This window comes from Rutidosis leptorrhynchoides, chromosome 2 (genome assembly GCF_046630445.1).
Source record: "Rutidosis leptorrhynchoides isolate AG116_Rl617_1_P2 chromosome 2, CSIRO_AGI_Rlap_v1, whole genome shotgun sequence".
Lineage (NCBI taxonomy): Eukaryota > Viridiplantae > Streptophyta > Magnoliopsida > Asterales > Asteraceae > Rutidosis > Rutidosis leptorrhynchoides.
Genome location: NC_092334.1, coordinates 474738099 through 474751076, shown reverse-complemented (window position 1 = coordinate 474751076; position 12978 = coordinate 474738099).

Sequence of the window (12978 nt, the reverse complement as noted above, 5' to 3'; positions counted from 1 at the left end):
TTGATTTAAATATTCATTTATGGTATGCCTTTTCAAAAGAATGCAATGTTCACAAAACGTATCATATAGAGGTCAAATACCTCGCAATGAAATCAATGAATGACGTGTTCGTCCATATGGATTTGGAGCGATCGTCACAAAACCCCAATTATGGTACAAAGCCCAATTACCCCGTCTTAATATTTTAGCCCAACATCATGATTACTTCGTCTTAAATAAGCATAATAATAACTTAGCTACGAGACATTAATTTAAAAATAACATTAACTATAACTTACAGTGATTAAAAATAGCGTAGCGTTACACGGACAGAATTTCGACTTACACTCTTACAACATTCGCTAACATACCCTTATTATTAGAATTTAAAATTAAAATTAAAATTATAATATAAATATATATATATATATATATATATATATATATATATATATATATATATATATATACGTGAGTGAGATAGAGAGATGGATGGATATATATGCTCAAAACCTCGAAATTTATAGGCATGTGACCTGGAACTATTCACCATGCGATCGCATGGCTTTTGTGCCTCCAGGCCATGCGATCGCATGGAGGTAGGTACCAGCTCACATAAGTTTATTTTCTTGTTTTGCCGATGGTTTATAATAATAATATAATATATAAATAATTTATAGAATTATTTAAATATTATATTATATTTGTGTGTATAGTTGACTTGTAATTTTTAGTCCGTTGCGTCGAGCGTTGAGAGTTGACTTTGGTGCCGGTTCCGAATTTTCGAACGTCCTTTCGTACAATTTAATATCTTGTATTTTGCGTTTTGCGTCTTGTACTCTTGTAATTTTGAGACGTTTCTCATCAATAATTTGAACCACTTTGATTGTACTTTGTACTTTTGAGCTTTTTGGTCATTTGCGTCTTCAATTCGTCGAATCTATCTTTTGTCTTCACCTTTTATTATTTAAACGAATATCACTTGTAAATAGAATAGTTGCAACTAAAAGCTTGTCGTTCTTGAGGGATAATGCTATGAAATATATGTTCGTTTTTAGCATTATCAAATATTCCCACACTTGAGCGTTGCTTGTCCTCAAGCAATATAGTCTTGAAATAAAAATACTAGAATCACTTCTTTATTCTTCACACTTTGTACATCAGTGATTTCTATACGGCGGTATGAACAATGGTAGTAACGATGTGGTTTACAGTCCCATATGACTATAAAAATTTAGATCCTTAAGGAAATTGGATCTTTATGAAAGCATTTTATCTTTTGAAAATACAATCTAGCTTTTACCTTAGATAAGTTTTCCGGAATAACCCTTCACCGGTGTTTTGCAAATTGTTTTTTTGGGTTTGGTGGGTTTCAGATTTGAAAATTTTAGCTCAAAACTTGCGGTTTTGTGTTACCCACTTGCTAACCTTGTATTGGGAAAGCAACACGTCCAGTATACTTGCTCCGTATATTACCTTTCGGTAAACTACCGTCCGGTTGTAAAGGAAAGCGTTGAACAAGCAACTGTTAAGGCATTGCCCCCTGACATGCTTTTAATTATGGTCTATAACGTGTCGGATGCAATTACTATCCTTTATAGGAGCAATAGTAAAGCTCACCCTTTAGTTTTTCGGTCTGGCACAAGGTCCTGTCTTTGACCATGCTATGCAACCATCGTTCTTACGGTTGACACCCGATTTGGTTCAGGTGATCTAATGAATTCCAGGTGAATTTCTAGGATTTTACGTTCAATGGTAATGAACGCATTGAAAATAGGGTTTTCAGAAAACAAATCGGTTTGTAATTTTGATCAAAATATTTTCTCGTTCAAGCTCGAGTTTAGATATCATCGAATTCCATGAGTTTGTAATTCTCAATCTTTAAAAGTCAATCTCAAGGATTGAGTAATATCAGGTTTAAAAGCTGATTTTTGATCTTTAAGGAGATTATCCTTTTCTGGGGGTCTGATTCATTAGTCTTATCAAGCTAATTTGCACGGCGTCCTCCCTATTTTACAAGATAGATCCTCTCATGGTTAGGATAAGTCTGACCACTTGGCGACCCTGTTTGATGCTGAGGTCCGTGGATTTCCTGCTGATTTTAGAGATGACTTTTCTAGATTTTTCGTCAACCTACAGCTGGTCTGGACGACAACTTCCTGACCTAAATCAAGAAGCGCGTTTCTTTTTCGGAAGACTTTACTTCCTATTAATAATGGAATTGATTCATCGTGTAGATCCATCTTTCTTTCAAATATATTACAGTAAATTGGGTAAAACTGTTTAGTTTAGTCTAAAGCAAAAGTATCTTTAGTTATTTGTAAAAAAATATGTGATATATGTTTTAAATAACTTGGTAATTTTTTCCACACTTGGCTTTTATTTTCCTTTTTATTGTCCTCTATTCCATTTTAAATGAATTATAACATTTTGGTTTGTTTCTCAATTTATGTCCTTTCCGAGGTAACAATAATTTCGATGTTAACACCTAGTTTTATCGTTCATAAATATGTATAAACATGATTTTGAATTCATTTAATTGAAAATTTTAAAATTTTTTACTAGAATTGGGTAGTCAGTATATAAGACTAGGGCTGTTCTTTATTATCAGAGAGCACTAGATTCTAATACAACTACTGCGTTACTAGTATTTCTAATGGTAACCAAGTGTATAAGTCAAAAATTTTTAAAATTCTGAAAGAATTTAACCTCTTCCCACACTTAAGATCTTGCAATGCCCTCATTTGCAAGAAATCAGTAACAATTTAAATTATTGAGGGTGATTAGCGTAGAAAAATGATTAAATTTTACCAAAGTTTCCAAACATATTGGCGTTTGTTTGTTGAATGATAAATGGTGCACATCATTTGTTCATTCCGTCTTGTTGTTACATCACATTTGTTTTTCGTTTTTTCATCAAAATTAGTAGCTTTTGCTGAACTTAATGCCAGTATTTGAAAATGCGCTGTTTTACCCTGTTGTGTACAATTGACAATATACATACATACAAATATAAACATGCATGGTAATTTGAAATGGAACTTAAAATCCCACTTTCAAATCAAATATGAAATATTAGTACAAAATAATTAAAATATTCAACAATACAATAAAAGTATCAAAATATAATGTGTTTAAGCATAAACAGAAATAATAACAAGATAAAATTCATAAAAATTACCAACAGGAACTATATCAATCTGGATAGGGGTTCCAGTTCATGTCATTGTCCGGGTTCCATGGTTGGTGATAGGTGTACTGGTATGCCTAGTTAGGGTCGTAGAGAGTAAATGGTGGTCTCATCTCGGGCTGGTGTGGAGGATAGTAAGCGGGTCGGGTCGGAACATAGTGATCCTGAGGTGACATCCGGCTCATAATCTGACACTGATGATAGTCCCATCTATCATGCTGTCGTTGCCTGAAATGCTCGTAATCATTCCGGGCTTGCCACTGCTCCATCCGACGAAATCTCTCCGCGTTTGTCATATCTACCTCATCTATATACTGGTAGACGTCAGTCATAGCCTCCCGAATGACATCCCTAATGTCATCTGCTTCCTCCATTTCCTCATCTGAAACTCTCTCTACCTGAGGATGATTACCTTCATAGGGTACTGGCTGATTGCGTCTACTCTTTAATACCTTAGCACCCGCATAAACCTTCAATCCTAAAGGCTCGACCTGTTCCCTACATTCCAAAAGTGGACCCCCTTGGTTTCTATCTACACCTAAGTACTCTCCAATGAGAGTAACAAAAATACCTCCTCCTATAATCCCCCCTTCCTGTATTCCTTCCACCATTTTTGACAAATAAAAACCAACACAGTAGGGGATATTAACAAAGCTTCTTGGGTCTCGAATACACTTTAGGCAAAATAAATCATGTAAGGTCATTTTCTCCTTGTTGTGACCTCTCTGTGTAATCGAGTTAGCCAAAAATCTATGAATTATACGAAGCTCGGCTTTGTTAATATGTAAGTAGGAGTGTTTTCCTCCCAGTGTAAAAACATTATAGTTTGACATACGCCTCCAGACGGCGTTCGCGTCAAAATTCCTATCTACCCTTTCACCACGATAAATCAAGTTCATACAATCGGATAGTAGTAATTCACTAGGAGTATATATCTGTAATGCCCTGGCCATGTCCAGCATGGACATCCTGTACATCCTACGGCCAAGTATAAATCTAAGAAAACTTCTATCATCTAATCTATCTACATCTACATTTAATGCTATAGTACTCATCAGCTCAACACACCATTCCTTATATACAGGTCTACGAATGGTGAATAGACGTTTCCAATCAGTAAAAGAAGTGTTGCCATACCTTTGAATCAAATGCTGTCTAACTGAGTTAGCTAGTTGGACACTTTCCAAAGGATCCCAATCGATTACTCTTGGCACCTCTACATTTTTAGGTAGCAGTTTGAATTTGTTACTTTGATATGCCGGGTAATCCCTCCAGCTTCTATCGAATCTCAGATTAGGATGCAACGTGTGTTCAGGAATTGTTGGGTATTCTACTGGTGGATGCATCGGAAATACTGTGAAGGCATCAACAAATTGTAGCGGATCATAATAAGGTACGTGTTGATCAGGCTGTTGTTGTGGTTCCTGTTGTTGTTCCTGTTCAGGTTCATATTGCATTTCAGGTTCAGGTTCTGGTTGTGGTTGTCTAGATGATGATGTTGCACCATCAGTATCTGTAAATCTCTGCAAAACACATCAAACACAAAATTTGTGCATCCAAATATGCATTAGTTTTAGCAAAATAACAAATTGAAACAATTACAATAACATGTTAAATCAAAATTAAACTTATACACATTTTCACAATTTTAACAATTCTATACTTTTTCAAATAAGCCTATATGAAATTGTATACAAAGTTCATAAGCATTTAACTCAAATAACATGTCAAAATAGTCATTACTAACAATTAAACATGTCTCAAATGGCAATTATATCGAATTAATCAAGTTCATGAATTTTAGACTTAAAAAGTCCACTTTAATCTCCAAAAATCATGTTTAGGATCAAAGTTTGGATCATTTAACTACCTAAACATGTTACACTACTTAATTTAGCAATAATTCATGACAAAAATCGGCCATAACCTGTTTATATCAAAAAGCCCCAAATTGCCCAAGAACACAAACCCTAGATTTCTAAAAATTTTGAAGTTTTTGGGTTCAAATCATGTTAAATAGCATCAATCTAGGTTATACATGCATAAAATACTAACAATTTAACTCTAATTACACTAGAAACTAACAAAATCAAATTAGGTAAAATATTGGTAAATATCACAAAAATTAGGAATTTTAAGAGTTTAGGGGAGTAATTTTTACCTTTCTTGATAAACTTCTGAACAATTTCATGATTAGAGCGAGAAATTTGATGAATTATGGTGAAAAATTGCGAATTTTAGAGGTGATTTGGGAGTAGGTTCGTATATGTGTATGTGTTTATGGTAAAGACAGAACAGCGAGCTGCTCTTGTATCTGACCAGATTTTTGCCTCTATGCGATTGCATGGAGGTGTAGTTTAAATCCCATACGATCGCATGGGGGCCGGGTACAGTAACATTTCACCTTTTTTTTTATTTATAAAAACCTTACACTTTTTAAAACATATAATTAAATTAAATTTTAAAAATTTGTTTATTTTTAGAATAAGGGAGTTTCGGAACGATGTCCTAGTCCGTCCCTTGACAAAATTTTAAAATTTGTCATTTTTAAGCTCAGTTTTAAAAGCAAAGATTTTTGGGTTTTTTAATGTTTTTGGCATACTTTAATTCAATAAGATTAAAAATAATGATAATAAAATTTCTCGTCCCTCCCTTGGGTAGAGCAATTTCGGTTCAACGACCTAGTCTTCAACTCACGACGAATTTTTAGAAATCAATTTTTAACTTAGCGAAATAAAGTAAATTTTTGTTTTTAAATTCACACCAAACTTAAATTTAAAATGCATAAAATTAAAAATTCATATTATTAAGATTAAAAATTCACACCAAACTTATATTATATTTTTGTTTTTATACATACAAACTTATATTAAAAATATTAATTTTTCAAATATTTAAAAACTTAAATATATATTGATTTCAAAAAGTTTATAATAATAATTTTAATATTAATTTTAAAAACAAAGTAAAAATAAAATTAAAAATCTTTTTGGTCTTTTATCCCACTTTAATCAATCAAATATTATCAAAAATATACGCCCCCCTTTTCGGTAAAGTAATTTCGGCTATATTACCTAGTTTTAATCCTGACGAATTTCTGAAATATTTTGGGTTGGTTGATTAACGATATTTATACCTTAAGAATAAACGGTAAATTTCGCAGTGATGTAATAAATTTTTATATGATATCAATAATTTCGGTTACGCATACCTAATTTTATTGAATGCCAATTTAATACTTTATAGCGAACGATTTAGCGTTTATTATCAAAAGGTTAAAAATAATAAAAATAAAAATTGTACATACTTACCTGTGAGATAGAATTCTCAGTGACCTGCTTTAGCCCACTCATAAGATAGTCGGACTAATTGGTTTTCCATAGCTTCGTGTGACCATTTTCCGCATTTGTGACATCTTTCAAGGTGTCGTGCTCTTCTTTTCGCTACGGATTTCGATTTTCCTTTACCAAAATGTAACTTATTATTTTCGTTCCTGGATTCTTTTCTTACTCCGTCCAATTTACCTCTGATTAATGATACCAATTCGCTTGGAAGGGTGTCATTATTACGTTTAGTGATCAAAGCATGTAGCATTAGACCATGGTTAATTTCACAAGAAGTCTTCATCTCGTAAAACCTAAAAAAATAAAACTTCAGAATGGGGGGAGAAGACTAGTTCTTTAGGGTCTGCTAGGGAAAGACCATTCGGGTTCCATTTTCGAGAACTACACAAAAACAGAAAATCTAACTCTAACAGAAATACATATTACCCTAAAAAGATTCGAACCTCCCCACACTTAGTTAGATGTGGTGTTGAAATTGTGATTAACTTCGTTGTCAACTTCCATCGGATCATGTACGTAATGTTTAACTCTGTGACCATTACCTTTAAATTCAATCCCATTTGAATTTATCAACTCTATTGTTCCGTATGGAAAAACTCTTTTGACTATAAATGGTCCAGACCATCTTGATTTCAATTTTCCAAGAAATAGCTTGAATCGTGAATTGAAAAGAAGAACTCTGTCTCCTTCCTTAAATTCTTTTGAACTTCTGATTCTTTTATCATGCCATTTCTTCGTTCTTTCCTTATAGATTAACGAATTTTCATATGCTTCATGTCTTAATTCTTCTAATTCGTTTAGTTGGCTTAACCGTAGACGTCCAGCTTCATGTAAATCAAGATTACATGTCTTCAAAGCCCAAAATGCTTTGTGTTCAATTTCTACTGGAAGATGACATGCTTTTCCGTAAACGAGTTTAAAAAGTGTGGTTCCAATTGGAGTTTTATAGGCTGTTCTAAAAGCCCAGAGTGCATCCTCCAATTTCATGGACCATTCCTTCGGATTTGATCCTGCGGTTTTCTCTAGAATATGTTTTAAAGCTCGGTTAGTATTTTCAACTTGTCCACTTGTTTGTGGATGATAAGCAGTGGAGATTTTATGAGTTACTCCATATCTTTTAAGAACTTTCTCAAGTTGATTATTACAAAAAATGAGTACCCCGATCACTTATTAAAGCTTTCGGTGTTCCAAACCTTGCAAAAAGATGTTTTAAAAAGTTGACTACAACTCGTGCATCGTTAGTTGGGAGAGCTTGTGCTTCTGCCCATTTAGATACATAATCAATGGCAACGAGAATGCAGAGATTATTATGAGATTTTGGAAATGGACCCATAAAGTCAATACCCCAAATGTCAAATACTTCACATACTTGAATGACATTTTGTGGCATTTCATCACGTTGACTTATTTTTCCGGCCCTTTGACAAGCATCACAGGATTTGCAAAGAAGGTGTGCGTCTTTGAAAATTGTAGGCCAATAGAATCCAGCATCGTAAACTTTTCTTGCTGTGAGTTGAGGCCCATAATGCCCTCCTGTTGGTCCTGTGTGACAATGGTTTAAGATTTGACTAGCTTCATCTCCGAATACACATCGGCGTATTATTCCATCGGGACAACTTTTAAACAAATGTGGTTCTTCCCATAAATAGTGTTTTATATCACTAAAGAATTTCTTTCGTTTTTGGTACGACAATCCTTTTTCAAGGAATCCACATACTAAATAGTTTGCATAGTCTGCAAACCATGGAATTTCATTATAATCTATCTTCAATAGATATTCATCAAGAAAGTTGTCTTGTATGGCCGATTCATTTAGAACTTCTAATTCAGGATTTTCAAGACGAGAAAGATGATCAGCAGCGAGATTTTCTGCTCAGCACTATGTTTCTCCATCGCCTCGTTATGCCTGCGAATCTCATCCTGAAACTCCACATTATCAGATTGATCAATACCGTACTAAACCACATGGTTCTCTAACTGACTCGCAACATCTCCATAATCCAAACCCATTATGTTCACACTGTTTATCAAGTTATCCCAACCTTGTTGACTCGGGTACCAAGAACTGTCAAAATGTGTACTAGCTGACGGACCAGCTTCCGTGCTCGGTCCCGATGCCGAACCACCCGCGGCCCGAGCTGCACTCGTACCTGCTACACCGGAATTAATGGGTTCCCGATACAAAACCAACCGATTCTTAAACCCGTGCATTAAAATCTTCTCGTTAACATAATATTGCTCACCAAAAACTGACATACCCTGATCTGTCGTAGCCAACCTACTTAAATCAACATTCAAGAACTTTGCGAATTTAGTGATATAATGACAACCTAAAAGCTTCTTTTCAGGAGCCGTTTCACTTGCACATTTACTCAAGTAGGCAGCGATAGAACCAACAATATCAGTATGCTTCCCTCTTTTAATCTGATCCATAAACCACGGATCCTTATTATTCATTTTTTCATTCCCATTCACCCGCGCATTGAAAGTACAAGCAACCAACCTTTGCAACAACCTATCAAACGGTAGTATAATTCTCTCATAACCTACTCTCCTAGCATGAAAAATGTTACCTACGGTTAATCTACCCCAAAATGCAACAGTGCTAAAAGGTTCCTGCTTGTAAAACTCGGTCCTGACCAAATAATTCTGAAGTCTGATATTATCCAACTCCGGATATAAATCCAAAGCTCGAGCAATTTAGAACTGACTCAATGATTCATTTTGACCACCAAGACGAAACCGCATAAAATTACGCTCACCAGAATCCCGAGTACTTGAAACTACCAATGAAGAGAAAAACTCCTTGCATAACAATGGATAAATATCATCAAAGATCGAAAACACCCTCTCCCATGGGCGGATAATTGTGTTATTATAAGACAACACCAATAACTCATCAACCTCTCTACGAACTTCCACTTCCTTAAGAAAGCTCCAATCAAAGTACCAAGTTAAACCAACAACTCTCCTATTCACCCTTTCAAACTCAGTTGGATATTCGTTCCTTACATACTTGATCTAATCCCTAGGATCCTCTTGTTGTGCTTGTGCTGAAGCACCTGGATCTAGGACATTTTCCTTGACCCAGCATTCACCAACAAAACAACCACAAAAACTCGAAGAGTTAGTGTTAGCAAAATTTAACAACGTGTAAACATCCTCTTGTTTTATTAATCTTTTCCAATTTTAACATCACACAAGAGCACGTTTTCAAATTAACACTATCTTTTCATTACAAACTCAACCAACTAAATCCACACAAACAATATCATTGCATGTTACATGAAAAGCTAGCATAAGAATATTAATAAAATTCAATTTCTCAAACAACTGGGCTTAACAATTCATAAACATACAACTTAACCAACGCAAAATCATCTTTTTAAAACAGCCATAATGCTTGAAAAATCTTTAACATACTCAAACATACTCAGAATCGTCAACTCCATTAACAATCTAGCTCATAACATCAAAAACCAAGTAATTTAACACTTGACCCACCCAAATTACCCTACACTATCATGAATTACTTCTCTTTTAGCAATTAACCATCTTACATACAAAAACCCCAAATTAGAAACTTAATTCGGATTTAATCTCAAGTCAAACCCTAGCATCAATAATATGCACTAATCACATGTAAACATCATACAAATAAAGCATATTAGGCATTATTAACACTAATCATGTGAATAATCAAGCAATAAACGAATTAGGGTAAACCCCACACTTGAATTTCAAATAATCATCAAATTAAGCATAACTAGAAACAATAGAGAATCAAGTGTAAGAGTATGAAAAACGGACCCTAGGAGGCAAGATTCACAAGAAATTTGAAAGAAAATCCCAAAAATTTGAAGTTTGGAAAAACCCTAATGTTGAACCGCAAGCTCGTGGTGTTTGTGTGTGTTTGAGTGGGTGTAAAATGTGTCAAGTAACCCTAAAAAGCCTTTGAAACTAGACTGGACCTGATTATGTTCGGGTTATAACAATTTGGGTTGGACTAAATAAAAACAGCAAAGGGGTCTGATTCCAGATATGTGCGGCGCGCACAACTCGCGCGGTGCACTTTAACACAGTAAAACATTTGCGCGGTGCGCATAGGCTTGCGCGGTGCGCGTAGGCTTGCGCGGTGCACTCTATAACGTGGAAAGCGGTCAGAAGTTGAGCAAAAACACCCAGTAATTTTCTTTCACAAGTGCGCGGTGCGCTAAGAATTGCGCGGCGCGCAGAACCCCCAGGTTCGATTTTTCCATCTTTTTTCACACAGACTTCATTTTTAACCTCCACTTCAAAATCCCTTTAACCAACTCAACAAATATGATCATTTTGCACCTGTTTCAAGCATGAAATATACAAACTAAACAAAAATTATACAAACTCTACAATAAATTAATATACCCAAGATTATCACGCATCATTAGAGGTAAAGATGAGTTTAATCACATCGTCAACCTCGTGCGGTCCATCAACATAGTGTTTAATCCGATGACCGTTCACCTTAAACTCTTCCTCTTTTGAATTAACCAAATCAATAGTCCCATGGGGAAACACCTTACGAACAATAAATGGTCCGGACCACTTCGATTTTAACTTTCCGGGAAACAAACAAAAACGTGAATTGAAAATAACCACACGATCACCTTCCTTAAATTCTTTAGGATCCTTCAAATGATTATCGTGCCACTTCTTTGTCCTCTCCTTACTAATTAAGGAATTTTCATAGGCCTCGAGCCTTAACTCTTTCAACTCATTCAATTGGCTCAAACGAAGGCGACCCGCCTCCTTAAGATCAAGATTACTCATTTTGAGAGCCCAAAAAGCTTTGTGCTCTATCTCCACGGGGAGATGACACGCTTTACCATAAAGTAAATGAAAAGGAGTGGTTTCAGTTGACGTTTTGTACACCGTTCTAAATGCCCATAAGGCATCATCAAGCTTGAATGATCACTCCTTAAGATTAGATCCAATCATTTTTTCAAGAATCCTCTTTAAAGATCGATTGGTGTTTTCGACTTGCCCATTCGTTTGAGGATGGTAGGATGTAGAAACTTTATGGGTTACCCCATATCGTTTCAACATATTTTCAAGTTGGGCATTGCAAAAGTGAGTTCCCCGATCACTAATTAGAGCTTTCGGGGCACCAAACCGAGAAAAGAGTTGTTTAAGAAATGAAACTACAACCTGTGCATCATTAGTGGGCAAAGTTTGTGCTTCGACCCATTTCGAAACATAATCGATGGCAACAAGAATGTAGAGCTTATTATTAGATTTCGGAAACGGGCCTATGAAGTCAATCCCCCATATATCAAAAACCTCGCAAACTTGAATGACATTTTGAGGCATCTCATCTCGTTGGGTGATTTGACCCGCCCGTTGGCATGAATCGTACGATTGACATATTTGGTGGGCATCCTTAAAGATAGTAGGCCAATAAAACCCGGCCTCAAATACTCTTCGCCCCGTAACTTGGGGACCATAATGCCCACCCGTAGGTCCATGATGACATTGGATAAGAATGCGCGTGCACTCATCACCAGAAACACACCGGCGAATCATCCCATCAGGACATCGCCTAAAAAGATAAGGGTCCTCCCAGAAATAGTACTTGAGGTCACTAAAGAATTTCTTCCTCTTATGATGTGGCCATCCTTTCTCTAAGAATTTCCCTACAAGGTAGTTAGCAATATCTACATACCATGGCTCATCCACCTTGTCCATCTTCATGAGATACTCATCAAGAAAATCATCATGAATACTCGACTCATGAAGGACCAAAACAGCGCCAACAGCAAAATCGGATGCATCACACATAAGCTCGAACGAAAGGGACCAATTCGGAGCAATTATGATAGGTGCATTGATGAGTTTCTCCTTAAGAAGTTCAAATGCCTTTTGGCACTCTTCGGAGAAGTTCCAAGGTGTGTCCTTTTCGAGGAGTTTGTTCATCGGGTTAGCGATTTTGGAAAAATCCTTAATGAACCGCAGGTAAAAACCGACGTGCCCGAGAAAACTCCGAACACCCTTAACATCGATAGGAGGTGGAAGGTTTTTAATAGCAGTTACCTTCGCGGGATCTACCTCAATACCATTCTTGGAATCTTGTGCCCGAGGACTATGCCCTCTTGTACCATGAAATGGCACTTTTTCCAATTGAGCACAAGATTAGATTTCTCACACCTTACCAACATCCTTTCTAAGTTAAGAAGGCATGAATCGAAAGTGTCACCGAAGACCGAAAAGTCATCCATGAACACCTCCATGCAATCTTCTATCATATCATGGAATATGGCCGTCATGCACCTTTGAAAAGTGGCTGAAGCATTACAAAGGCCAAAGGGCATGCGACGGTATGAGAATGTGCCATACGGGCACGTGTAAGTGATTTTCTCTTGGTCCTCGAGCAAGATAGGAATTTGGAAATAGCCCGAAAAACCATCCAAAAAACAATAAAAGCTGTTT